Here is a 27,515-nt window from a genome sequence, read left to right as displayed (position 1 = left end):
TACCCACTCTTAAGGTCTATCCTGCTGAAAATTGCAGCACCCTCTAAACGATCGAGAATATCATCAATGCGAGGAATAGGAAACCTATTCTTGATGGTATTCTTATTCAACGCACGGTAATCAATACACATGCGCCATGAGCCATCCTTCTTCTGCACTAGGAGCACTCGGGAGCAAAAGGGTGAAGAACTAGGCTGAATCAGCCCCTTCTCTAATAACTCCTCAACCTGGCCCATAATCTCTTTCTGCTGCGCCGCACTAACCCTGTAGGGAGGTCTATTTGGTGGGCTACACCCTCGCACCAAATCTATCCGATGGTCCTCAGGTCTCTCTGGCGGCAATTGCAACGGTAATGAATCAGAAAAACAGTCACTAAACTTTTGCAAAAATGCTAACCTTTCTTTATCTAACACAGATAAATTTGACTGATCACTATCTGAGACATCACGTGCAAAAATCAAGTACACAGAAAGATGATTCTTTATTACAGAAGTGATAGCAGAAGCAGATACAATAGGGATTGACTCTCCTTTAAGCTTTACATCCAAGATGTGAGTTTTGCCCCTATGCTGTACAGTGATCTTTTTGTTGTAGGCAGCTAAGACTCCATGCACTCGAAACATCCACGGGATCCCCAACAAGGCGTCACAACCTTCCAGTGGCATGATGTAAAACTCTTCTGTGTCCACATACGACTGAATATGCAGACGGAGTTTTCCAATGATGGGAGTAACACACTCTGAGTGGCAAGGACATGCCAACCCTGCCTCTGCTGTGTACCCCATCTCTTCAGCTCTAATGCCCAGCTTCATAGCTAACTCTCGTGAGATAAAGTTGGCTTTGGCACCTGGATCAAAGAAGATGAGTGCCGTCTGATCCCTAACTTTACCCCATGCCCTGCATAACTCACTGGCATCTGTGCTGGGCCTGTCACCCACCATGTCTGGCACTAAACCTGCCGTGGGTTTTAGCTTCTTGCCTTTCTGGTCTTCTTTATCCTCTGAGTCAGCTGGCCTTTTCCTTTGTGGACAATTGATAGAAAAGTGACCAGGCTGCTCGCATATAAAGCATTTGTTCTCAGCCATTAGGACCTTCTTTTCCTCGAGCGACTTGCGCACAAAAGGCTTCCTTTTCTGTTTCTTTACCTGCGCTCCAGAAGTCCCGGCTGAATCCTTGTCTTTGGTGGCCTTTTCTGACCCCTGTGACGCGTCAGGAGCCGTTTTCACAAAGGGCTTCTTCGCTGAATTTTTCTTTTGCTGCCCTCCTTTGTCACTGCTCGGAAATCCACTGTCCTCTCCTTTCAACAAGGCAAGACCAGTGTTCGCAACTTCCATAAGCTGAGTAAGGGTAGCCACTCTGTTCTTTGTACAGTAATCGCGAAGCCCTTTAGGCAGCCCACAATAGTACTTCTCTATCTGCTCTGTCAATGGCACAAATCTGTAGGAGGTCACTGAGAGTAACGCTTTACAAAACCTCCTATTGTACTCCAGCAAGCTCTTGCACAAAGCTGAAGTAAGCTGGTGTCAATCTGTCAGGACGTCGGCTTCAAATTCATTTGATAGCCAAGCAGATGCAAACATTTGCTTGAAGTAAACCCAAGTGGCGGGTGCCTATCCTTGCATTAACAATGTCGTCCACCATGTAAGCGCATTGTCCTTTAAGAAAGTGGCAGCTTTCCTGACCTTCGAGGCCTCTGTAAAATTCCCTCCCGCATAAGCTGTATCAAACTGCTGGAGCAAAGTGAGTGCCTTTGTCTTATCCTCGAAACCACTGAAGGTACTGAACTTTACCGTTGCACCACCTTCTTTGTAAGCCTTCGGCTTCTCTAGTGCCCCCAAGTTGTCATACGGAATGGTCTGCAACATGGGCACTGTACTAGGCATGATCGGCACGTGTTGGCCATTCACATTTTGCGTCAGAGGTGCGATATCTGGCTGCTGTCCAGAAAAACCAGCCATGCCAAAATGACCCTGTGGCACCCCAAATTGGCCCTGGTTGCAGTGGAAACCTTGCTGCATGCCGATACTACCATACATGGGGTTTGACATGATGCCTTGCATACCCCCGAACATTGTTCTTGACATGTACGGCTGACTTCCAGGCGCATAACCAGCCATACTTTGGAACATTGATCCACCCCCGAAATACCCACGATGTGCCGTGGGTGGTGGAAAAACTAAGTGCATAGCCTGGTATCCAGCTCCCTGTCCATTCAAGACAGCATGCTGTGTAAGAAACTTGGACACTCCAAGTCAAGAATCAACCGCGACAGCACCAAATAACCACTTCAAAACAATTCACAGATCACAATAGATTTGCACTGGCCCGGCGGAGTTCCGTGCCTAGAGATATTGGCCCCAAAGACTGGCGCCCCTTTCGGTATTTCTTTTTGTATTAATCAATCATCAAAGTACAAGAGAGTGGATCGGGATTCACTCTCAGACTCTGCGTCCAGATGCCCTGAGAAGTGAGGCCCTCACCACTAATTTAAAGGTTATAAGGGATGCCCATAAGCAGAGCCCCAAAAGCTTTTAAAATCAAAAGCATCAGTCCTCTCTCTCTCTTAGAGAGTCTTTTCTCTTTTTTTTATAAAAAAAAAGCAAAAGCAAAATTTGCGTCGCCTCCGCGATTTCCGGAATTTAGGGTTTTTGGCAAAAATTAGGGTTTGCAGGAATTTTAGGGTTTCTGGCAGAAATTAGGGTTTCTACTGTCCGCCACGTCATCACTTTGTGACATACCCCCCTCTTGAAAGCATTGTAATCGACCGCGATTACGCCTGCAAAACCGACAAAAGCCATAAACTGTCTTAGCAGACGCTGACTGTTAGTACCTACGTACTAGGAACACACATCTAGCACATGTACAAAATCAACAGTCACATCACACGACATCACAGGACATCACCAGACATCACAGGACATCACATGACATTCAACATTCATTCGGATCTTAGATCATGATTTATCGGCAATGTAGCTAGCAATCACATCTAGGTCCAATCGGGACCTCATCGATGTCCGATTGACTAACCCCTATTGCAACCATGTCTATTCGAGATCAAGTAGACCAAAATGCTGCAGTCATTTCGGCTATCAGTTCCTGCACTCACAAGAAGTCAAGAACAAATCAGTATCATAATCAGGAATTCCATTTCATAAAGTCATCCAACAGAATACTGTCAGCTCTCAGTATCCCTGAAGCTCAAAGAGACATCAGTGACTTTAGTATCAAAATCGAGGCATCTGTTGACAAAGGAGTGGAGCGACTCCCCTCTTGTGCATCCCACTGCACCAAATCTTCGGCCAAGCTGAGTTTCTGGGTTCCGTTTAGAGTAGACTATGCTAAACCAAAACATCGAGGTAAAGTTTCACAATCCGAGGAGTATCTGCTAGGTCCTCCTCCTCCATCCACTTCGCATCAAATGCAGGAAAGTTCTTGAACTTAACCAAGAACCGCCTTCGGACTTTACCTTTCTTCGTATCATTATGTGCCAAAATCTGTTCAGGAACAAGGATCTCCTCGTTTTCTTCCACTTCGGGTTGCTCATCAGGCTCCCCATCATCAGGCACATCACCCTTAACAGGGTTCAAGAGACTCACATGCAATGCATTATGAATCCTCCAAGTATCTGGCAGGTCCAATCGGAAGGAGACATCATTTATCTTGTCAGTAATCTGGAAAGGTCCGTAGTATCACATACTAAGCTTTGGAAAAAGCCTCTCCTTTCCCTTTTTTTTTTTTCTTAGGCGTGCCTTCTCAAAAGTAAGAGCACCCAATCATCCTCCTTCAGTTTCCAGTCGAGACGATGGCGATCCGCTGCCTTTTTCTGTCGTTCTTGAGACTTCTGTAAAGTCTCGTGAACCTTGGCAGAAGCCGTACCCAAATCTCGCGAATATTCATCCGCTTCAAATTTCTAATCTTTCGTGCTCAGGAAGGATGGAACCTTCGCAGCAGTTTCAACAATCTCTCATGGCGTCTTCCCCGTCGAAGAGTGTATCGTGTTATTGTAGGCAAATTCCACCAAAGGTAAGTTCTTTTCCCATTGAGTCTTCTGATGCGAGATACAAGACTTCAATAAATCTAAAATCACTGAATTGGCAATCTCAAATTGCCCGTCAGTCTGCAAGTGGAACGATGACGAGAACTGCAACCGCGTCCCAATGTTCTCCCAAATTGCCTTCCAAAACAAACTCATAAATCTGGGGTCTCTGTCGGAGACAATCGTCTCAGGCGTGCCATGTAATCGGAAAATCATCGTGATCATTCTGTATTCTCGGGAGATAAAAAAAAAATGAAATCCATTTCAATATTTTCCCAGGGGCGGGTGGGTGGGTATGGGTAAAGGCTGTAACAATCCCTGTGCCTTATGCCTGTCAAACTTGACCTTCTAGCATACCAAGCAACTGCGCACAAACTCTTCCACATCCTTCTTCAGTCTCCGCCAAAAGAAATCTCTCTCTACCCCTTTCATGGTGGTAGCAATGCTGCGGTGACCCGTAAAAGGTGGACAGTGGCAATCAGTCATAACCTTTTCCCTCAACGTCTGTGTAACGCACAACATAGTCTTTTTCATCAAGTAGCCTTCCTGAAGGGAGTATCCAGCTACTGTCTCCCCATCCCGTATCCGTGTGAACATATCTGCAAAACCTGTATCTGTGGCATACTGATCGACCATATCCTCGAAGCTCCTATGATGTATCGCGGAAATAGCCAGAACCAACGGTTTCCGAGACAAAGCATCTACCACCACATTCTTCTGTCCCTGCACATGGACAATCTGGAAGTGAAACTATGACAAGATGTTCGCCCACCGCATCTGCTTTTCCGAAAGCTGCTTCTGTGACAAGAAGTAGCGCAAACTCTGATGGTCTGTAAAGACAATAAAATCCGCTCCGAGTAGGTAATGCCGCCACTGAGTAAGAGCATGGATAACCGCCAAAAGCTCTTTCTCATAAATCTGTGCTGTCATCTCCGGCCTAGAGAACAAACGGCTCTCGTAAGCTATGACATGGCCTTCTTGCATCAAGACCGCACCCAGACTACGACCACAAGCATCACAATATACTTCGAATGACTTCTGCAAGTCCGGCAAAGTCAAAATAGGTCCCGTAGTCAATTTCTCTTTCAATGTCTGAAAGGCAGTCACCTCTGTGGGTCCCCACGAAAAAGGTACTCCTTTCTGTGTCAAGATATGCAAAGGGGAAGCAACCTCTGCAAACTTTCGTATGAACCGCCTGTAGTATGAACATAGTCCCAAGAAGCTTCTAACTTCATGGACATTCCTCAAATCGGGCCAATCACGGATAGTCTCTATCTTGGCCGGGTCCATTTGCACTCCTGTTGTGTTGCTGACACAATGTGTCCCAAAAAGTGTATCCATGGTAGGAAAAAATTCACTTTTCTTTGCATTAATCACTAGCGTGTGATCTCGTAATGCCTAAAAGACTTGAAGCAGATGATCTCTGTGTTCTGCCTCATTCTTCGAGAAAACAATGATGTCGTCAAAGAAAGTGCCAACAAATAGCCTGTACTCTCGAAAAATCCTGTCCATCATCCGGTTAAATGTCGCAGGAGCATTGGTTAAGCCAAAAGGCATCACCAAAAACTCAAATAACCCAAAAGTCGTCCGAAAAGCTGTCTTGTAGACATCTCCTGGCGCTATCCTGATCTGATGATATCCACTCTTCAAGTCAATCCTGCTAAAGCACGAGGATCCCTGTAACCTGTCGAGTATATCATCGATCCTAGGAATCGGAAATCTGTTCTTGATGGTTATTTCGTTGAGAGTGCTATAATCGATGCACATTCTCCAAGATCCGTCTTTCTTCAAAACCAACAACACTGGAGAGCAATACGGTGAAGTACTAGGCTGGACAAGACCCTTTTCCAAGAGGTCTTTTACTGAGTTCATAATCTTTTCATTCTGTACTCGGCTCACACGATAAGGTGGCCGATTCGGTGGCGTGCTTCCAGATATCAGATCAATGGTATGATCTTCAGGCCCTTTCAAAAGCAATCGGCATGAGCGTGGAGAAAAAAAAATTAAATCTTGGCGTTCTTTTCTTCAGGTCAAAACATATTCAACCTTTATCCATCGTTCAGTTCTCCCAAAAGAATGAGTAAGAAAACTGAAGTTCATCAAGTACAATCTCTAAGCCCTTCATTTATCAAAGTCGCTTTCTCGGCCCGGTAGTCAACCACGGCGTAGTTCTTGTGGTACCAAGGGATCCCGAGTAGAACGTCACTCACGTGCCCTGAACACCCCTGTCATTGCAAACGAAGTTTGCCAATGCTCGGTGTAATGGCAACATCCCATCCGGGTGCCAGTCGAACTACCTCCGCCTGTGGCGTGAGTCTGTCGGGCGTAGTTCCAAATCGAGCCGCCAATTCCAAGTGAAAAGAAGTTGGCCTTGGCTCCTTCAAAAGAGCTTCCTGATCCTTCACTTTGCCCCAAAAAAAAAGCGGCAAAGTTTGTACTTTCATTCATTTGATTCGGTGCAAGTCCCACGCCATCTGGTACCAGTTGTACTTTTCTATCTGCCTTTTCTGCCACATTCCTCAGCTGCTCTCGAACTCTCAGACCTGTCGTCGTTTTATCATGCTGTTCCTTCTGTGCCGTATCAGGGCACTTCGCGGAAATATGTCCATGTTCCCCGCATCCAAAGCACTTCCCCTCTCTGATGAAGCAAGCTCTCTCCTCAGGAGTAAGCTTGGGTCGTGCATCCTTTTTTTTTCTCTGGGTTGCTCTTTTTCATTCTACTTTCATTCCCAGAAGTCTGTTTGGCTCGTTGTGTCATGGCCTCATCTGTGGGGTAGGTCAGACTGCCAGAGTGAATGGCAAAGCCCCGCTTCGCATGACTCATCAACTCCTGAATAGAAGCTGACTTCTGTTCCAAGCAGTGATCTCGGATCTCTGTAGGTAGACCCAAGGTAAACCGCTCAATTTGTTCTCTGAACGAGATCTTCTTGAATGAAGAGGCGGGTAGAAAAGAGCTCCAGAATCTTTCACAATAAGAATTCACTGTATCGCTCTTGGTTATCCGGAGATGGTTCCAAGCAGCTCGTATATCTCGCTCAAACTCTTGAGTCAACCAAGAAGAAATAAAAAGCCTCTTGAATTTCAGCCATGTAACTGGCACAGTCTTGCTTAATAGAAGCGTGGACCACCAAGTACGAGCATTCCCCTCAGAGTAAGAGGCAGCTCTCCGAATCTTGGAGTGCTCTGAATAGCGTCCTCCCGCGAAAGCGATGTCAAACTGCTGTATAAGAGACAAAGCCTTCGAAGCATCTGAGTATCCTGAAAAGTATCAAACTTGATCGAGTGGCCACCTTCCTTAAACTCTCGGACTTTCTTGCTGTTATCTTCGAGAAAGTCATACTGGTTGGTTTTGTAAAAATTCTTCTTGTTCGCATAAAACTTTCCGTCATCGGAATCTGAGCTGTCTGTAGACGAGTCCTCAGTAGAACTGTCAGTCTCTGGGCGAGATGTAGCCTTCTTTGCCTTTTTCTTGCCCGTTCCGAAGCTTTGTGTCTTGCTTCGCTTTTTGCTTTTTTTTCTGTCTTCTTCGCTCTAATCCGAGGAGCTAGAAGAACTGTCAGAAGAAGAAGAAGAAGAACTGGGTACTCCTTCAAATCGAACACGCTTCTTCCGTTTCTTTGCTTTGTCGAATGTCGACTGACGACCCAAATATCCCGGGAAGTCAGTACCTTTGTTCTGCTTTTTGCCGTGCTTTTTGCCGTGCTTTTTGCCTTTCTTTTGCACGTCGAAAAGCTGAGCAATCCGTGCATCAACCACGTTCTCCAGTTCCTTCTTCGTATATTTCTTGGAGGTAGAAGGTTTCTTGAGAGCGGGTTTCGGGAGTGGTGTTGTGGTTCTCTGCCACTCCATCTGTACCTCTTTCAAAGAGGTCTGGTTCATATATTTTACCATCTTCGGGTCCTTGGCAAAATTGAGCATCATCTTTGTTGCATCGCCAATCAATTGACGACGCTCCATCTCTCGCCGCTCCGCCTAAGTAGGCCAAGGCGGGCCATACTCTCTGCCTGAATCTTCGTTGTGATCCCAGTCCGCATCTCCAGATGCAGAGGGAGTCGACTGATCATTGCCTGAAGCCATAGGTGCCGCGGAAAAAAAAATTCGGAGATCGGATTTCCCGTAGAAGAGAAATCGGCCATGCTCTGATACCACTGTAACAAACTTGGACACTCCAAGTCAAGAATCAACCGCGACAGCACCAAATAACCACTTCAAAACAATTCACAGATCACAATAGATTTGCACTGGCCCGGCGGAGTTCCGTGCCTAGAGATATTGGCCCCAAAGACTGGCGCCCCTTTCGGTATTTCTTTTTGTATTAATCAATCATCAAAGTACAAGAGAGTGGATCGGGATTCACTCTCAGACTCTGCGTCCAGATGCCCTGAGAAGTGAGGCCCTCACCACTAATTTAAAGGTTATAAGGGATGCCCAAAAGCAGAGCCCCAAAAGCTTTTAAAATCAAAAGCATCAGTCCTCTCTCTCTCTTAGAGAGTCTTTTCTCTTTTTTTTATAAAAAAAAAAGCAAAAGCAAAATTTGCGTCGCTCATCATTTTCCAAAAAAAAAAAATTATTTTTTTTTTTTTAATAAACCGCCTCCGCGATTTCCGGAATTTAGGGTTTTTGGCAAAAATTAGGGTTTGCAGGAATTTTAGGGTTTCTGGCAGAAATTAGGGTTTCTACTGTCCGCCACGTCATCACTTTGTGACATGCTGGCTCTGAAAGGTGGCGGGCTGAACTGGCATAACCTGTGGAATAGGCGTTCTAGCCACATGTTCAAGCACGGGAGGAACCTGCTTTGGAGCCCCCGACTCCGCAACATGCGAGTGTTCCCTTTCCTCCTGCGCCACATGAAGTACCTAGACTTGAGCATCAACAAGCTCCGTACGCGGCGTAGGTTGCCTATTATGAAGTTGCACTGGTGGCGCTTGCAAGAATTCCATAAACCTCGAATTCTGCACCAGCTGCGAAAAGACATTCACCGCGGCAACTAACTGAGTCTTGAACGCATCATCCTCAAGTTGCCCTGTCATAAAGCCCTGTACTACTGGAGGGACATTCACGTTGACAGGAGGTACAGACTGACGTGGCCGTGAGCTCTCGCCAATCTCAAAAACCATAGGAATCTCCTGCCTGTCCTTTGAAGAGGAACCCTCTTCCATAATTCCCTTCCCCTTGTCGGCCATAGTGTAATCCCCGCGTTCCTGCACTGTCTTTTTCCCAAAACAATCTAGGCTCACTCTTTAAGGAAAAAGTGATTGATGTCCCGGCGACGGAACCATGAAACCGGCCTGTAGGGCGGTAGGCGTTGGCTTCCACCCGAAATTCTTTACTTTAGACACACACACAGAGCACTTTGCAAAGAGAACCTGCGACGGGAATTAACACTTGAATACACACAACTCAAAAGCTAGAATGCTCCGAGCAGACACCGACAACCTGTAGGTCCCAAAATTGGCGCCCCTTTCGGTATTTCTTTATTCCTTAGGAGGGTAAAGTACAAAGAAGAGTCCTGGGAATCCTTTGACTGTATCCCACTAGATACCGCCTGTTTTGGCCAAATTTCGGTAACATAACAGCCCCAAAACTTGCGCGAAACCAATTCCCCTGCTGGAACTCGCTTCTACTGGCATATACCCTCTGATTCCTATCCAAAAAACAGTAAATACAGCCAAATTTCGGTAGCATAACAGCTCCAAAACTTGCGCGAAACCAATTCCCCTGCTGGAACTCGCTTCTACTGGCATATACCCTCTGATTCCTGTCCAAAAAACAGTAAATTCAGCACGCTGTATTTACTGGCTTTTGCCCTGTTTTCAGCCCCAAACAATCCCCTAACTGTCCTCTGCCCAGTGGGGCACGATTCCCAAGTGGCGTCCGTATGGCTGAAAAACAGTGAAATTACAGCACATACACAGCGCTGATTTAGCACCTGTACGGTGAGGTTATGACCCGCACCAGTGCCTGCTTTGGAGCAGCAGCTAGCTACCCCTGTTCCTGCTCAAGGAGGCTCTTGCCTCAGCACAAAAGCATGAACCCACACAACTGTACATCAGTCAAATGAATAGCCCTCTTGTGGGGCATCACATAACTGCACGTAGGGGGGAGAGAGAGCAGTGTAGTGTGCAGGGCATCACTCCTAGCACCACACTGTACATGAGAGGGAAAGGAATCACTCCATAGCTCTTAACCTGTGACAGATTGCATAATGAGGCCTTCCCAGCTTAAAAATTCAGCGCCCATTTTTCTGGAAGAGGCAAGTGCATGAAAATGTGACACTTGGCGCATTTACAAGCATTTTCCCGTTTCGGGTTCGCCGCTTAAAAATATCCTGACCGGTTGCCCAGTTGACTTCGCGGCAGAGTTGTAAAATGTTCCCCTAGTCATACCGGAGGTAATGACGCGAACACATTTCACGGCCCAAAATAGCAGTTCCCTAAATTTTGGGAGATGCTTCCGTTGGGCTCCCACTGGTCTTCAAACCATCTATCCTCATTGGGACCGCATCCAAAAGTGCAATGTGGCCCAATTGTCGGATACTTTTTGTTGGTAGTCCCACCTTGACTTTACGCCTTAATTGAGTTCACTTCCTAGTATCCACCAACTTGCTAAGTGCGACGGGGGAACCTATATGATATTGCTCTGAGCCTAGACATCCTCTTACCATACGAATTCCAGTGCCGACCACTTCTCGTCTGCGGGTGAATGTACCGTTCACATTGGCCATACAATGTCCGACCGTTTGCTACTTCAAAAAGAGGGTCTCAAAACAAATAAAATAAACCCCATTTGAAAAGAAACCAACAACCAAGGTTAGCAGTTGCCACATCTCTGTGACATGGTTAATAACTGCCACGTCCTCGTGACACTTCAAATGAGATGCTTAGAGAGCTGGATGTGGGTGATTTGGAGCTTGATAGATGCTCACATTGTGAGGATTAGTGGTGCTAATCCTAAAATTAAGACTTAAGACTTCATACTTAAGATCAAACTGAGACTCAAGAGACTGAATGTGTGTTTGATTGATTGAATGAATGCTTGAAAACTGAGTTCAATTGGCTCCTTATATAGGAGACGAAGAGACACAAATGAAAAGACACGTCTCATGGTGAAGAGACGCGACTTTAGAGGTAAAGACACATCCTTTCGACGAAGAGCTGCAACCATTGGACGAAGAGTCGCAACCGTAGAGCAAAGGGGTGTGACCAGTCGTCGAAAGAGTGTGGCTTTTGGCGAAGAGGCATGTCTCTTGAGCGAAGGGTCGTGACCATCCAAACGTAGGGGTTCTCCTTGGCATGGCACTTTGCGTATCTGCAACTAGGAGTAGATGTAACATAGCAACATAGTCACAATTGTGACATTCCCTCCCATGTAAAATGAGAGCCTCAACTAAAGGAATGCCTTTTGATGTTGATAGAACTCTCGAAAAGCATTGAATCTTCGAAAATCTTCAGTCTTTGAGTTATATCAAACCTTTGTCTTCAACCTTTGCTTCTTGCGAAACCTTTTTGCTTTGATTGCTAAATCCCATGTCATTTCATTGTTCAAAGACTTTTTAGAGGAATCTGGCATAATCAAGTTGGCTGTCACAAAGTGATGACGTGGCGGACAGCAGAAACCCTAATTTCTGCCAGAAACCCTAAAATTCCTGCAAACCCTAATTTTTGCCAAAAACCCTAAATTCCGGAAATCGCGGAGGCGGATTATTATAAATTAAAAAAAAAATTATTATTATTTTTTTTGGAAAATGATGAGCGACGCGAATTTTGCTTTTGCTTTTTTTTTTAATAAAAAAAAAAGAGAAAAGACTCTCTAAGAGAGAGAGAGAACTGATGCTTTTGATTTTAAAAGCTTTTGGGGCTCTGCTTTTGGGCATCCCTTGTAACCTTTAAATTAGTGGTGAGGGCCTCACTTCTCAGAGCATCTGGACGCAGAGTCTGAGAGTGAAACCCTAACCGCTCTCTTGTACTTTGATGATTGATTAATACAAAAAGAAATACCGAAAGGGGCGCCAGTCTTTGGGGCCAATATCTCTAGGCACGGAACTCCGCCGGGCCAGTGCAAATCTATTGTGATCTGTGAATTGTTTTGAAGTGGTTATTTGGTGTTGTCGCGGTTGATTCTTGACTTGGAGTGTCCAAGTTTGTTACAGTGGTATCAGAGCACGGCCGATTTCTCTTCTACGGGAAATCCGATCCCCGAATTTTTTTTTTCCGCGGCACCTATGGCTTCAGGCAATGATCAGTCGACTCCCTCTGCATCTGGAGATGCGGGCTGGGATCACAACGAAGATTCAGACAGAGAGTATGGCCCGCCTCGGCCTACTCAAGCGGAGCAAACAAAGATGGAGCGTCGTCAATTGATTGGCGATGCAACAAAGATGATGCTCAATTTTGCCAAGGACCCGAAGATGGTAAAATATATGAACCAGACCTCTTTGAAAGAGGTACAGATGGAGTGGCAGAGAACCACAACACCACTCCCGAAACCCGCTCTCAAGAAACCTTCTACCTCCAAGAAATATACGGAGAAGGAACTGGAGAACGTGGTTGATGCACGGATTGCTCAGCTTTTCGACGTGCAAAAGAAAGGCAAAAAGCACGGCAAAAAGCAGAACAAAGGTACTGACTTCCCGGGATATTTGGGTCGTCAGTCGACATTCGACAAAGCAAAGAAACGGAAGAAGCGTGTTCGATTTGAAGGAGTACCCAGTTCTTCTTCTTCTTCTTCTGACAGTTCTTCTAGCTCCTCGGATTAGAGCGAAGAAGACGGAAAAAAAGCAAAAAGCGAAGCAAGACACAAAGCTTCGGAACGGGCAAGAAAAAGGCAAAGAAGGCTACATCTCGCCCAGAGACTGACAGTTCTACTGAGGACTCGTCTACAGACAGCTCAGATTCCGATGACGGAAAGTTTTATGCGAACAAGAAGAATTTTTACAAAACCAACCAGTATGACTTTCTCGAAGATAACAGCAAGAAAGTCCGAGAGTTTAAGGAAGGTGGCCACTCGATCAAGTTTGATACTTTTCAGGATACTCAGATGCTTCGAAGGCTTTGTCTCTTATACAGCAGTTTGACATCGCTTTCGCGGGAGGACGCTATTCAGAGCACTCCAAGATTCGGAGAGCTGCCTCTTACTCTGAGGGGAATGCTCGTACTTGGTGGTCCACGCTTCTATTAAGCAAGACTGTGCCAGTTACATGGCTGAAATTCAAGAGGCTTTTTATTTCTTCTTGGTTGACTCAAGAGTTTGAGCGAGATATACGAGCTGCTTGGAACCATCTCCGGATGACCAAGAGCGATACAGTGAATTCTTATTGTGAAAGATTCTGGAGCTCTTTTCTACCCGCCTCTTCATTCAAGAAGATCTCATTCAGAGAACAGATTGAGCAGTTTACCTTGGGTCTACCTACAGAGATCCGAGATCACTGCTTGGAACAGAAGTCAGCTTCTATTCAGGAGTTGATGAGTCATGCGAAGCGGGGCTTTGCCATTCACTCTGGCAGTCTGACCTACCCCACAGATGAGGCCATGACACAACGAGCCAAACAGACTTCTGGGAATGAAAGTAGAATGAAAAAGAGCAACCCAGAAAAAAAAAAAAAAAGGATGCACGACCCAAGCTTACTCCTGAGGAGAGAGCTTGCTTCATCAGAGAGGGGAAGTGCTTTGGATGCGGGGAACATGGACATATTTCCGCGAAGTGCCCTGATAAGGCACAGAAAGAACAGAATGATAAAGACGACGACAGGTCTGAGAGTTCGAGAGCAGCTGAGGAATGTGGCAGAAAAGGCAGATAGAAAAGCAGAACTGGTACCACATGGCGTGGGACTTGCACCGAATCAAATGAATGAACATACAAACTTTGCCGTTTTTTTTTGGGGCAAAGTGAAGGATCAGGAAGCTCTTTTGAAGGAGCCAAGGCCAACTTCTTTTCACTTGGAATTGGTGGCTCGATTTGGAACTGCGCCCGACAGACTGACGCCACAGGCGGAGGTAGTTCGACTGGCACCCGGATGGGATGTTGCTATTACACCGAGCATTGGCAAACTTTGTTTGCAATGACAGGGGTGTTCAGGGCACGTGAGTGACGTTCTACTCGGGATCCCTTGGTACCACAAGAACTACGCCGTGGTTGACTACCGGGCCGAGAAAGCGACTTTGATAAATGAAGGGCTTAGAGATTGTACTTGATGAACTTCAGTTTTCTTACTCATTCTTTTGGGAGCACTGAACGATGGATAAAGGTTGAATATGTTTTGACCTGAAGAAAAGAACGCCAAGATTTTTTTTCTCCACGCTCATGCCGATTGCTTTTGAGAGGGCCTGAAGATCATACCATTGATCTGATATCTGGAAGCACGCCACCGAATCGGCCACCTTATCAGTGAGCCGAGTACAGAATGAAAAGATTATGAACTCAGTAAAAGACCTCTTGGAAAAGGGTCTTGTCCAGCCTAGTACTTCACCGTATTGCTCTCCAGTGTTGTTGGTTTTGAAGAAAGACGGATCTTGGAGAATGTGCATCGATTATAGCACTCTCAACGAAATAACCATCAAGAACAGATTTCCGATTCCTAGGATCGATGATATACTCGACAGGTTACAGGGATCCTCGTGCTTTAGCAAGATTGACTTGAAGAGTGGATATCATCAGATCAGGATAGCGCCAGGAGATGTCTACAAGACAGCTTTTCGGACGACTTTTGGGTTATTTGAGTTTTTGGTGATGCCTTTTGGCTTAACCAATGCTCCTGCGACATTTAACCGGATGATGGACAGGATTTTTCGAGAGTACAGGCTATTTGTTGGCACTTTCTTTGACGACATCATTGTTTTCTCGAAGAATGAGGCAGAACACAGAGATCATCTGCTTCAAGTCTTTTAGGCATTACGAGATCACACGCTAGTGATTAATGCAAAGAAAAGTGAATTTTTTCCTACCAGAGATACACTTTTTGGGACACATTGTGTCAGCAGCAGGAGTGCGAATGGACCCGGCCAAGATAGAGAATATCCGTGATTGGCCCGATTTGAGGAATGTCCATTAAGTTAGAAGCTTCTTGGGACTGTGTTCGTACTACAGGCGGTCATACGAAAGTTTGCAGAGGTTGCTTCCCCTTTGCATATCTTGACACAGAAAGGAGTACCTTTTTCGTGGGGACCCACAGAGGTGACTGCCTTTCAGACATTGAAAGAGAAATTGACTACGGGACCTATTTTGACTTTGCCGGACTTGCAGAAGTCATTCGAAGTATATTGTGATGCTTGTGGTCGTAGTCTGGGTGCGGTCTTGATGCAAGAAGGCCATGTCATAGCTTACGAGAGCCGTTTGTTCTCTAGGCCGGAGATGACAGCACAGATTTATGAGAAAGAGCTTTTGGCGGTTATCCATGCTCTTACTCAGTGGCGGCATTACCTACTCGGAGCGGATTTTATTGTCTTTACAGACCATCAGAGTTTGCGCTACTTCTTGTCACAGAAGCAGCTTTCGGAAAAGCAGATGCGGTGGGCGAACATCTTGTCACAGTTTCACTTCCAGATTGTCCATGTGCAGGGACAAAAGAATGTGGTGGCAGATGCTTTGTCTCGGAAACCGTTGGTTCTGGCTATTTCCGCGATACATCATAGGAGCTTCGAGGATATGGTCGATCAGTGTGCCACAGATACAGATTTTGCAGATATTTTCACACGGATACGGGATGGGGAGACAGTAGCTGGATACTCCCTTCGGGAAGGCTACTTGATGAAAAAGACTATGTTGTGCGTTACACAGCCGTTGAGGGAAAAGGTTATGACTGATTGCCACTGTCCACCTTTTACGGGTCACCGCGGCATTGCTACCACCATGAAAGGGGTAGAGAGAGATTTCTTTTGGCGGAGACTGAAGAAGGATGTGGAAGAGTTTGTGCGCAGTTGCTTGGTATGCCAGAAGGTCAAGTTTGACAGGCATAAGGCACAGGGATTGTTACAGCCTTTACCCATACCCACCCGCCCCTGGGAAACTATTGAAATGGATTTCATTTTTTTTTATCTCCCGAGAATACAGAATGATCACGATGATTTTCCGATTACATGGCACGCCTGAGACGGTTTTCTCCGACAGAGACCCCAGATTTATGAGTTTGTTTTGGAAGGCAATTTGGGCGAACATTGGCACGCGGTTGCAATTCTCGTCATCGTTCCACTTGCAGACTGACGGGCAATCTGAGATTGCCAATTCAGTGATTTTAGATTTATTGAAGTCTTGTATCTCGGATCAGAAGACTCAATGGGAAAAGAACTTACCTTTGGTGGAATTTGCCTACAATAACACGATACACTCTTCGACGGGGAAGATGCCATGTGAGATTGTTGAAACTGCTGCGAAGGTTCCATCCTTCCTGAGCACGAAAAATTAGAAATTTGAAGCGGATGAATATTCGTGAGATTTGGATACGGCTTTTGCCAAGGTTCGCGAGACTTTACAGAACTCTCAAGAACGACAGAAAAAGGCAACGGATCGCCATCGTCGCGACTGGAAACTGAAGGAGGATGATTGGGTGCTCTTACTTTTGAGAAGGCACGCCTAAGAAAGAAGAAGGGAAAGGAGAGGCTTTTTCCAAAGCTTAGTATGTGATACTACGGACCTTTCCAGATTACTGACAAGATAAATGATGTCTCCTTCCGATTGGACCTGCCAGATACTTGGAGGATTCATAATGCATTGCATGTGAGTCTCTTGAACCCTGTTAAGGGTGATGTGCCTGATGATGGGGAGCCTGATGAGCAACCCGAAGTGGAAGAAAATGAGGAGATCCTTGTTCCTGAACAGATTTTGGCACATAATGATACGAAGAAAGGTAAAGTCCGAAGGCGGTTCTTGGTTAAGTTCAAGAACTTTCCTGCATTTGATGCGAAGTGGATGGAGGAGGAGGACCTAGCAGATACTCCTCGGATTGTGAAACTTTACCTCGATGTTTTGGTTTAGCATAGTCTACTCCAAACGGAACCCAGAAACTCAGCTTGGCCGAAGATCTGGTGCAGTGGGATGCACAAGAGGGGAGTCGCTCCACTCCTTTGTCAACAGATGCCTCGATTTTGATACTAAAGTCACTGATGTCTCTTTGAGCTTCAGGGATACTGAGAGCTGACAGTATTCTGCTGGATGACTTTATGAAATGGAATTCCTGATTATGATACTGATTTGTTCTTGACTTCTTGTGAGTACAGGAACTGATAGACGAAATGACTGCAGCATTTTGGTCTGATTGATCTCGAATAGACATGGTTGCAATAGGGGTTAGTCAATCGGACATCGATGAGGTCCCGATTGGACCTAGATGTGATTGCTAGCTACATTGCCGATAAATCATGGTCTAAGATCCGAATGAATGTTGAATGTCATGTGATGTCCTGTGATGTCTGGTGATGTCCTGTGATGTCGTGTGATGTGACTGTCGATTTTGTACATGTGCTAGATGTGTGTTCCTAGTACGTAGGTACTAACAGTCAGTGTCTGCTAAGACGGTTTATGGCTTTTGTCGGTTTTGCAGGCGTAATCGCGGTCGATTACAATGCTTTCAAGAGGGGGGTATGTCACAAAGTGATGACGTGGCGGACAGCAGAAACCCTAATTTCTGCCAGAAACCCTAAAATTCCTGCAAACCCTAATTTTTGCCAAAAACCCTAAATTCCGGAAATCGCGGAGGCGGATTATTATTTTTTTTAAAAAAAAAATTTTTTTTTTTTTTTTTTTGGAAAATGATGAGCGACGCGAATTTTGCTTTTGCTTTTTCTTTTTATAAAAAAAAAAGAGAAAAGACTCTCTAAGAGAGAGAGAGAACTGATGCTTTTGATTTTAAAAGCTTTTGGGGCTCTGCTTTTGGGCATCCCTTGTAACCTTTAAATTAGTGGTGAGGGCCTCACTTCTCAGAGCATCTGGACGCAGAGTCTGAGAGTGAAACCCTAACCGCTCTCTTGTACTTTGATGATTGATTAATACAAAAAGAAATACCGAAAGGGGCGCCAGTCTTTGGGGCCAATATCTCTAGGCACGGAACTCCGCCGGGCCAGTGCAAATCTATTGTGATCTGTGAATTGTTTTGAAGTGGTTATTTGGTGCTGTCGCGGTTGATTCTTGACTTGGAGTGTCCAAGTTTGTTACATTGGCTGCAACAAGAGGTTGATCTTCAAAATTCTTCATGTGATGTAAGACTTCTGGTTCAAAATCTTCCAATAATTGCAAAATATTTGGTGAAGAGGAAATCTTCTCAAGGCACTCTTCAGATGGGATAATTTCAACTTTGTGAATCACTATAGAGGATTTTGGGTTGAGACTGTAATCATCTTCCAATAATGAATCCCAAAATCCTTCAAAATCATTTTCAAAAACTGTCACTTCATGACTTGCAATTAGCATATCATCGTCCAGCAAAATCAAAGAAAGCATGATCGTCTTTGGACTCAGAATCTGCAACTATATCCTTATCTTTGTCTGATAACGAAGTATCACTTGGAAAAAATTCTTGCTTGAAATCGTCTTTGTCTTCCTCAATTGATTCAAGAGAAGTTTATGAATTCAAAATTCATCAATAATAATTTCTACATTTGCATCGAAGATCATATTCGTTTCATAATCCATTGTATCATATTGTTTGACTTGTACACGTGAGGCTTGAATTAGTTCACGTCCATCTTTGAACAAATTGATAGTATGTCCTCGAAAGCTAATTGTTGGATCATATTGGAATAGCTAATGCTGACCAAGAATCATGTCGTAGTAAGACAAAGACATGACTTCAAAATCCAATTGATCTGCATAATTTTGAATACCGAACTGCAACTGTCAAACCGTCTCACCACAAGTTAAAATTGATCCATCTGCTAACTCCACATCATATAAGTGAGATGTCTTCTGAGTTGGTAAGCCAAGCTGTTGAACTAATTGAGTGCTGATGAAATTATTCGATGTAAGGTGCAGCGGAAGTGAATGTTGAACTTTGCTCAAGATGAGTGCTCCAAACTGTGCTCAAGGGTTCCTATTACTTACGGAAGGGAGAGCCTTCCATTCCTTTAGTGAGGGAGTGCAATGGACACAAACAAAGTGGTGAACACTGTGAATGAAGGGGCATGAGACTGCGGGAGATGGAGAGAGAAGAATACGACACCAGAATATTGTCAAACCCTCCTCTGAAGGCCCCACTCTCTATGGCGAGAGCGGTCTACTATTGATTGCACAAATCTCTACAATGCTTAGACTTGTCGACGACGATGAGGTCGACGACCAGACGGGCTAAAATCTGAAAACGCTAATGGCTGAAATCTGCAAATCTTTATCTCCTGAATTCTGACTCTATGTCAATGATGATGTCGATGATGACGATGCAACGATGACGCGTTAAGGTCTAAGCATTGGTAGGCTTTTTATAAAATCTTTTGCTACTTGAGTGCCACTTTACATCTTGTTTATGCATATAATGGTTGAGCAAGAAGCAACCTATTGTGGTCACTTCTAGTTTTGAGGCTAAGTACAGTGTCACAAAGTGATGACGTGGCGGACAGCAGAAACCCTAATTTCTGCCAGAAACCCTAAAATTCCTGCAAACCCTAATTTTTGCCAGAAACCCTAATTTCCGAAAATCGCGGAGGTGGATTATTATTATTAAAAAAAAAAAAAGGAAAATGATGAGCGACGCAAATTTCGCTTTTTCTCTACTTAAATGAGAGAGAGAGAATGCTTTTGCTTTCATGTTTTGACTCTCTGTGAGAGAGAGAGAGCAATTGCTTTTGATTTGAAGCTTTTGGGGCTCTGCTTTTGGGCATCCCTTGTAACCTTTAAATTAGTGGTGAGGGCCTCACTTCTCAGGGCATCTGGACGCAGAGTCTGAGAGTGAAACCCTAACCGCTCTCTTGTACTTTGATGATTGATTAATATAAAAAGAAATACCGAAAGGGGCGCCAGTCTTTGGGGCCAATATCTCTAGGCACGGAACTCCGCCGGGCCAGTGCAAATCTATTGTGATCTGTGAATTGTTTTGAAGTGGTTATTTGGTGCTGTCGCGGTTGATTCTTGACTTGGAGTGTCCAAGTTTGTTACATACAGGGTAGACTTCAAAGCTACGATTATGTATGGCTTTGATGCCTTATGGCTGATTTGGGTGTTGGCCAGGACATTGCCAACATCATTTACAATGACGGTCAATGCGCACTAGCAGTTGACTGGAACCCAATGCACATTGAGGTGCATTATCACTGTCATGGAGAGACTCTCAGTAAGAGAGATCATCTTGGCTTATGTGCCGACACATGACAATCTTGCAGATATGTTCACAAAGGAGGGCTGAATCTGCAAACTACGCTGGATCTGACCGTGCGGCGAGGATCTGCTGCGGGATAGTGAGATCTGCGAGGTTTGGGACTTCTACTATGGTGACTTTATGCTGAAAACTGAAAACGCTGATGCTATCTGTGGTCTTGTCACGATGGAACTGCAAAACGCTAGGAGGTTGTGCTGATCCAAAAACCCTGGGCTGAACTGGAGTCTTGTTGCAAAAGGCTAGGCTTCTGTTGTGGTCTTGTTGTCGCCGGCTGATCTTCAATGCAAAAACGCCAGGGGCTGGACAGCTGTCAAGCTACCAAACCTGAGCGACCTGCTTCTCAATGTCCCTAGCTCACAGAAAACTTGATCTCTCTCTCCCCTTTTGCCTGGTGGAGTGTAAACTCCTGTTACCTTGATCTCTGAGATCTACTTGCCGAATCCGTGTCGAACCGCCTTCGATCCAACGCCACCAAGCACCGAACTCCGTCGCCATCGAGGGAGCACCGTCGACTGCCAAGCCGTAGCTCTGATACCAATTGTGAGTACGCGAATACTATGCGTGTGCGAAGAGTGAGAAGGGGAGAGAGAGAGAGTACACAGGATGTCGGTGGAGCTCCCAAATCTCATTGTATGAGCACAATGTGAGAATGAGTGAGAGCTCCTTATTCTTTGTATGTATAAAAAATAAGGAGATAAATGTGGGCAGCCGGACACTAGCTGGCGAACATGGGCAAAGCACAGTGAGGCACAACGCCTTTACCTAACATTAGTATCCCTGAAACCCAAAGGGGACATCAGTGACTTTATTAAAAATCAGGGTAATCCGTTGACAAAGGAGCAAAGTGACTCCCCTCTTGTAACAAACTTGGACACCCCAAGTCAAGATTCTGCAGCGACACAGAAAAGATTCACTTCAAATTAACTAACAAAACCAAAAGAGAGTCGACACGGCCCGTGGAGTTACGTGCCCAAAAGTATTGGCCCCCAAGACTAGCACCCCTTTCGGTGTTTCTTTTTATATTAAATCTTTGAGCGAAGTACAACTGCCCGCGGGTGCTCGCTCTCAGACTCTGCGTCTAGATGCTTTGAGAAGTGAGCCCCCTTGGGTCACTTATAAAGGTTCTACAAGGGTTGCTAAAAGAAGAGCCCCAAAAGCATTAACCTTCAAAAGCAATGTCTCCCAAAAGCTAGCCCTACCAAAAGCAGCCAGCGAAAATCGCGGAATCAAAGAAATCACAGAATTCTATACAGTTTTGCCATGTCAGCAGCCAACGCATTTTATGGCAATCTATACAACACCCACGTCAACATGCTCTTCGCTTCTTATTAATGGCACCTAGGCCCCTCGGCAAAGGTCCATAAGTTGGACATACCACGTCATCAGTTTGTGACACCCACCATCCTTGATGGAAAGATAAAGTAGTATGTCCCTTAATCAAGGCATGCCAATCTGGTGAAATGGCCTCATTAATCTCTCTGATACGAGCAGTAACCCCTTTGCGAATCCCATAGGTTGCTTCAATAACATGTGCCCCAACCAAGGAAGCATCTAACCAACGGCATAAAGAGCTTGCTGGTCAGTCATCCCATCTAACCCAATCAATGAGTCCTCTCACCTAGCTGACGGCCTTCTACATCTACCACATATGAATTCCATACCAGCGACTGCCTCGCTACCTCTGTCGTCAGCTTTTGCATACGAATCAAAGAAATTCCGATTGAAAGATTACATAACTGGACATGTGTTCTTGTATTTACGGAACCATGATTGATTAGACATACTTCTATCCCTAAGTGGGGAAGTATGAATGGCCATTGACATGCTTGAAAGCATAAAGGACTACATCGTTTTATCTTTTTGGGAAGAAAGATATAGATGGATACAAGTGTATAGAACGGATGGAATCTACCTAAGGCACACCACAATAAAACATGCATGATGACTTGCATTGAATGTTGTTTTTGAAAATGCATGAGTGTTATGTATTCTACTCGAAAAGCGCTTTCATTTGATACCCATATTGATATTTCATGATAAAGAATTTTCCAAAAACGGAAGGTTCTAGAAGATTCTCGAAGATGCTAGAAACTGGCCTCAATTTTCAAAAGAGACGTCAAATTTCAAAGAAGGCCTGAATTTTCAAAGAAGACATGAAATTTCAAAGGAAGTCTCAAATTTCAAAAGAGACCACCTCTCTTATAAATACAAAGCCTTCCCCTTCACTTGAACACAAGTTCCATTTGCTTAATTTTCAGCCCAACGTCACTCCAAGAAGCCTCTACACCAGTGCCCTCTACATGCTCTTTCCATAAGTCCTACATGCTCTCTCTCTCTCTCTCTCTCTCTCTCTCTCTCTCTCTCTCTCTCTCTCTCTCTCTCTCTCATGCAAGCTTATGAAGAGAAAAGAAGCCATCGAAGGAAGTGTTGCTGAAAGATTGCATGAAGAAGAATGAACAGTGATTCCATGCTGAATTTTCACCCTATACACTTGTAATTTTCTAGAGGAATAAATAATTCCTATGAAGAAGCCCAGTCGTTCCGGGTCAGCGGTGTATCACTCTCAATCTTCTCTCATTATCTAATCTGTCTCAGTCTTTCAAATATTCCATATCTCAACACATATGTGTCCCTCTCTCTCAAGCTCTAAATAGGGATTGATATTTATCCTATGTGCAAAGTGTTAATTGGCAGTAATAAGCATGTGGTGTAACGAAGTCCCAAGTTTCAACCTCCTCAACAGAAGAAGGCAAGTGTCGGATCAAAGCAAGACAAAAGTCCTTCCAAATCCGTAGTACGCAACACATAAATGGTGACAAATGGAACGTATCCAAGGGTACAGGAAAGGAAGCTGATTCTATTACTTGAAAATCTCCCAGAACGCCCAAATGGTGCCTATTCTGAGAGCAAGTACATCACTATTAACATAGCAGGCCCGTAGGCATCTCTGTATTTCTCTGTTTTTGTGTGAAAATGTCATCTCTGAAAGACTACTATATTCAAAATTGAAATATGTGCAACAAATAAAATATCAAAAGCAAGTTCATATGGATGAATCAGCGGACAGAAAAACTCAAAAAACAATCGGTTTGCCATGAATCGAACGGAAATGATCCTTTGATGCACCACACTGGTAGCTTATCAAGCCAAGTGCGGCCAAGGAGAGCGTTGCAATTTGCAAGCTTCATTAATGTGAAAATCAATCGATCCATGGTATCCTTGGACAAAAGTGGCAAATAGCAGATAAGAGGAGTGACCTTGCTAGCATCTTCCGTGGCAAGTTCGGCTTCAATATGAGATCCAAGGTGGTTGTAGTCAATCCCCAATCCTTTGAGATGAAGCTTGCAGAAATAAAGTTCTCGAAGGGCTCCAAGATCAAGGATACATTGCCTTGCCTCTTGCCTTGAGCTCTTCATAACTCTTTGGATGAATATGTCTTCTTCGCAATTGTTCTGGTATCAATCTTCTTGTCAACCGCCAAAGAGAATGAATTTTCTACACAACTTGAATTGTACTGTCCCATAGAGACAAGCTAGTCCCGCATCCGATAGGACTCTATAGTTAAGGTCCTCCCTAATACACCTTATTGCAGCTAATTTGTGCAGGTTGAGTTTCAATTCTAATGTTTGTCCAAACAATTGTCTTAGCGCAATCCATCGATCGCTTGAATCTTCCCCATGGTTCAGCCTTGATGTCCCTAAACAAGAACCATAAGGGAGCTATATGTCAAACCCTAGCCAACCAACCTTTTCCAGTTGCATGGTACAAATAGACCCTCAGCCTTAATATGTGTAGCCATAATTCTTTGAATGCCATCGACCTTGGCTTAAAAACATTGAAAGAATTATATGATAAAGTCTAACCAAAAAGCCATATCCCACAAGGTATGCACAGACCCTTAGCCTCATTCTGTGTAGCTCAATGAGAAACCATTATCATGTCTCACAACGGCAACTTTGATGAAGCGACTAAGCGTTAGACTTGCGCAGCCCAAATCCCATTTCATGAATCACTTGAGCAAGAAGCAAATTACTCACAGAATTGAAAGCTTTTCTTCATCTTGCTAAGTCGCCACCAACTGTTGCTGAGAGTAATTGAGAATACTCTATTAAATATTATGGCTAAACTTGCACGCAGAAGGCTGCCTCCTTGCATGCTCCTTACGTACGGTAGTATTAAAAGATCTCTCTCTCTCTCTCTCTCTCTCTCTCTCTCTCTCTCTCTCTCTCTCTGCACAATTCTTTTAAAACAAACAGGAACCTGCCTTTCAAGATTAAGAGCTTGCAGAAAATACGATACGCAGATCCTTCGCACGGCCAGACAGAATGCACAGCTCTACTTAGGCACGCTGCCTCCTACTCGAGAGATGAGATCGTGTGCAGCAGAGAAAGAGAAGCAGACCATTGAAGCTCGCTCCGACAGCAACAAGTTTTTTAAAAGTTTGTCTTTTCTCGCATACCATTTTCCAGGGACTCACACCAAGCTCATTTTACGAGGGGGGAGAGGAGGAGGGGACCCTCGTGACTATATGGCACGGCCATATGGTTGAGAGGGGATCTAGGGCCCAAATTTGGGGAGGCGAGGCGGCTTTAATCTCAGCCGTCGGATCATGCAGTGAACTAGGGGTGGGTGAACTAGGGGAGAACTAGGGGCGGGTAAACTAGAGTGTGATCATGTGCCATGCCAACATGGACAGCGACACGCGTTAGAGTGGTGGTAGCTTCGTGTGGCAACCGAGAGGTCTCGGGTTCGACCCACACCCCGCGAGGTGAGTGAACTAGGGGTGAACTCGGGGGTACCATTTTTGCCCCGAGTTCACCCTTAGTTCACCCCGAGTTCACTCCTGGTTCACCAAAGATCAGACGGCTGAGATCAAAGCCGCTTCGCACCCCAAATTTGGGCCTTAGATCCCCTCTCATTGACCCCGTGTAAGATAGTGACGAGGGAGGGGACCGAGTGGTTCTAATTATTGACATGGTTTGTAAATTTATTCCCTTTTTGACTAAATAGGGGGTACCTAGCTAGGAAACATCGAAAAATAAACGAAATCTGACATGATACTTTGTCGAAAGCAAACGAGAACGAAAATTTGAGAGGTGTATAGGAGGTTTCCGGCAACGCAACAGACCAAGTAGTGCATGCAAGCGCAGACCAAGTAGTGCAGAGACAGGTGTGGGCAAGGCGACTCATAGACCACGTAGTGTAGAGACAGGTGTGGGCGAGGCGACACATAAACTAGGTAGTGCAATGCTCGACGCTCACGGGGAAGCAAACATTATTTTTATAAAAAGTGGTAAGAGAGCAACGTGATGGTCCATTGCAGTGGTTACAAGAGCAATCTGGGAATTGATTTTGCCAGTGTGAGGGTTCAACTCCGTATCCTTCTTTTGTAAGGGTGGTGAATCCTTCAAAGGGAATCTTAGGGAATCTTAGCAAGTAATTGAATAATCTCAGAAACCTACTAGTAGCTAGTAGCGAGTGTAATTTGCTATTACAACAAAAAAAAGGAGAGATGAGAGGGTACACTGTGATTGTGGGTGAGTACACTCCCTTGTAGCGACATCCAACAAATTATTGTGTGTGGGTGTGTGTGTGTGTGTGTGTGTGTGTGAGAGAGAGAGAGAGAGAGAGAGAGAGAGAAAGTTTTGCGAGCTTATTAAATAAAGCCTTTACAATGAGAAAAGTATCTCATCAAACCCTTGTAGGAGGACCCAAGGTAATCCTTTTTCTTTCTTTTTTTTTCTTCTTTAGCGACCGGGGGTGGGTTGGGGGGTGGGGGGGGGTGTCGTGGATGTAGTGCTTTTGGCTCATACTCAAGAAGATGCACAAAAGCTCATGACCATTCTTGAAACGTTTTGTCTAGATTGTGGCTTAGTGGTAAATGCCTCAAAGAGGAAGGTTATGCTTGTGAAAACTCTCAAAAAGAAGAAACATGCATTGCATATAATCAAGAGCCACTTGAAGTATTCAAGTAATAGAAAGGTTCAAGTACCTTGGCCATGAGGTTCCAACGAGAGCCACTTGAAGTATTCAAGTAATAGAGAGGTTCAAGTCCCTTGGCCTTGAGGTTCCAATCAACCACAAAAAAGGTGTGAACGTGCTATGCAGCGCCTTGAAACTTGGAAGAGAGCCTAGCTACTATGCATCTAAAAACATGTGCCAATGAGGGGATTTCAAATTTTGATTTCCAAAGAAACATCCCTTTACGGTAGAGGGACCATTAAAAAACTGGTCCTTGTACAAGGACGAAGTCCCCGCCAAAATAAAGTGCTATTAGCACCACTCATGGGACAACAATGGGTGAAAGGTGGAGTAGGTAGGCCATTGGCGATTTTATGTGGTCCGTCAGATCAATGGCTCGATCCTTGCTGGCCGAACCGCTCATTTTACCCCCCTCAATGGTGTCTTATTGGACCCATTTTTTGTTACACAGTGGTTACTTGCGCGTAACCACTGTGGGCGAGAATTCTGCTAATGATAGCTCATGCGCTCACCTTTCATTTGCGCCATTTCCCGCTCGAAACAGTGTAGCAGATTGTGACAATTTTGTAAAACCGCTTGGGTGGCCTTAAGTTGGGGGTTTTACCCTAGCACCATGGTAACGTTTGTGCTTCTCTATGGGTCGTAGCATTAGTGTTTCCACTCGGAAAGAGCTTGAAGGTGCAAACACTTTACATGCCCCTTCTGCTTTGGTCGGGGGATTATTTCCTATTGAGATTCTGAGTAGATAAAGAATGTCACATAGGCTTCCAAGAATTTCATGGGAGGCTGAAAATGTCTCCATGGGCACCCTTGGTTTAGATCGAGTGGGGGAGCATATGCCTCATGAGACTTTTAAAGCATTTTTAGCTAATCATGGGAAAAAACACCAATGTATAGTGTCATATACACCTCATCAAAATGGTGTTGTTGAACTGCAAAAGGTTATGCGCAACAAAAAGGCATTGATTATGAAGAGACCTTTGTTCCCACTTGTCGTATGACTATTGTTCAGTTTCTATGTGCATTGGCAACTCATTTCGGATGTAATGTACATCAATCTGACATTGTTACTACTTCTTGAATGGTGATATATTTGAGGAAGTTTATGTAATGCAGCCTCGCCATTTTTTGTAAAAAAGGACAAGAAAATAAAGTGTGCAAATGTTAGAAAGCTTTGTATGGGTTGAAGTAGTCTCCTTG

General features: G+C 44.7%; 1 protein-coding gene across 3 annotated transcripts in view; it reads right to left on the bottom strand.

Moving 5' to 3' along the window:
- The window catches only part of LOC147465609 (beta-amylase 2, chloroplastic-like), an 89,085-nt gene extending 64,259 nt beyond the window's left edge, over positions 1 to 24,826 (bottom strand). For 2 of the 3 annotated variants that reach the window (XR_015189313.1, XM_086520863.1), the window contains exon 1: positions 24,598 to 24,822. The gene's annotated coding sequence lies outside the window, so the exon portion shown is untranslated. Of the gene's footprint in view, positions 1 to 24,597 lie in introns of all 3 variants that reach the window. The other variant, XM_086520872.1, reaches the window with a different exon arrangement.
- Positions 24,827 to 27,515: the final 2,689 nt, after the last annotated feature.

Source organism: Adiantum capillus-veneris, chromosome 1 (genome assembly GCF_014529385.1).
Source record: "Adiantum capillus-veneris isolate H3 chromosome 1, ASM1452938v2, whole genome shotgun sequence".
Classification (NCBI taxonomy): Eukaryota; Viridiplantae; Streptophyta; class Polypodiopsida; order Polypodiales; family Pteridaceae; genus Adiantum; species Adiantum capillus-veneris.
The sequence above is the reverse complement of the archived record's forward strand: the minus strand, read 5'-3'. Positions and strand labels throughout refer to the sequence as shown.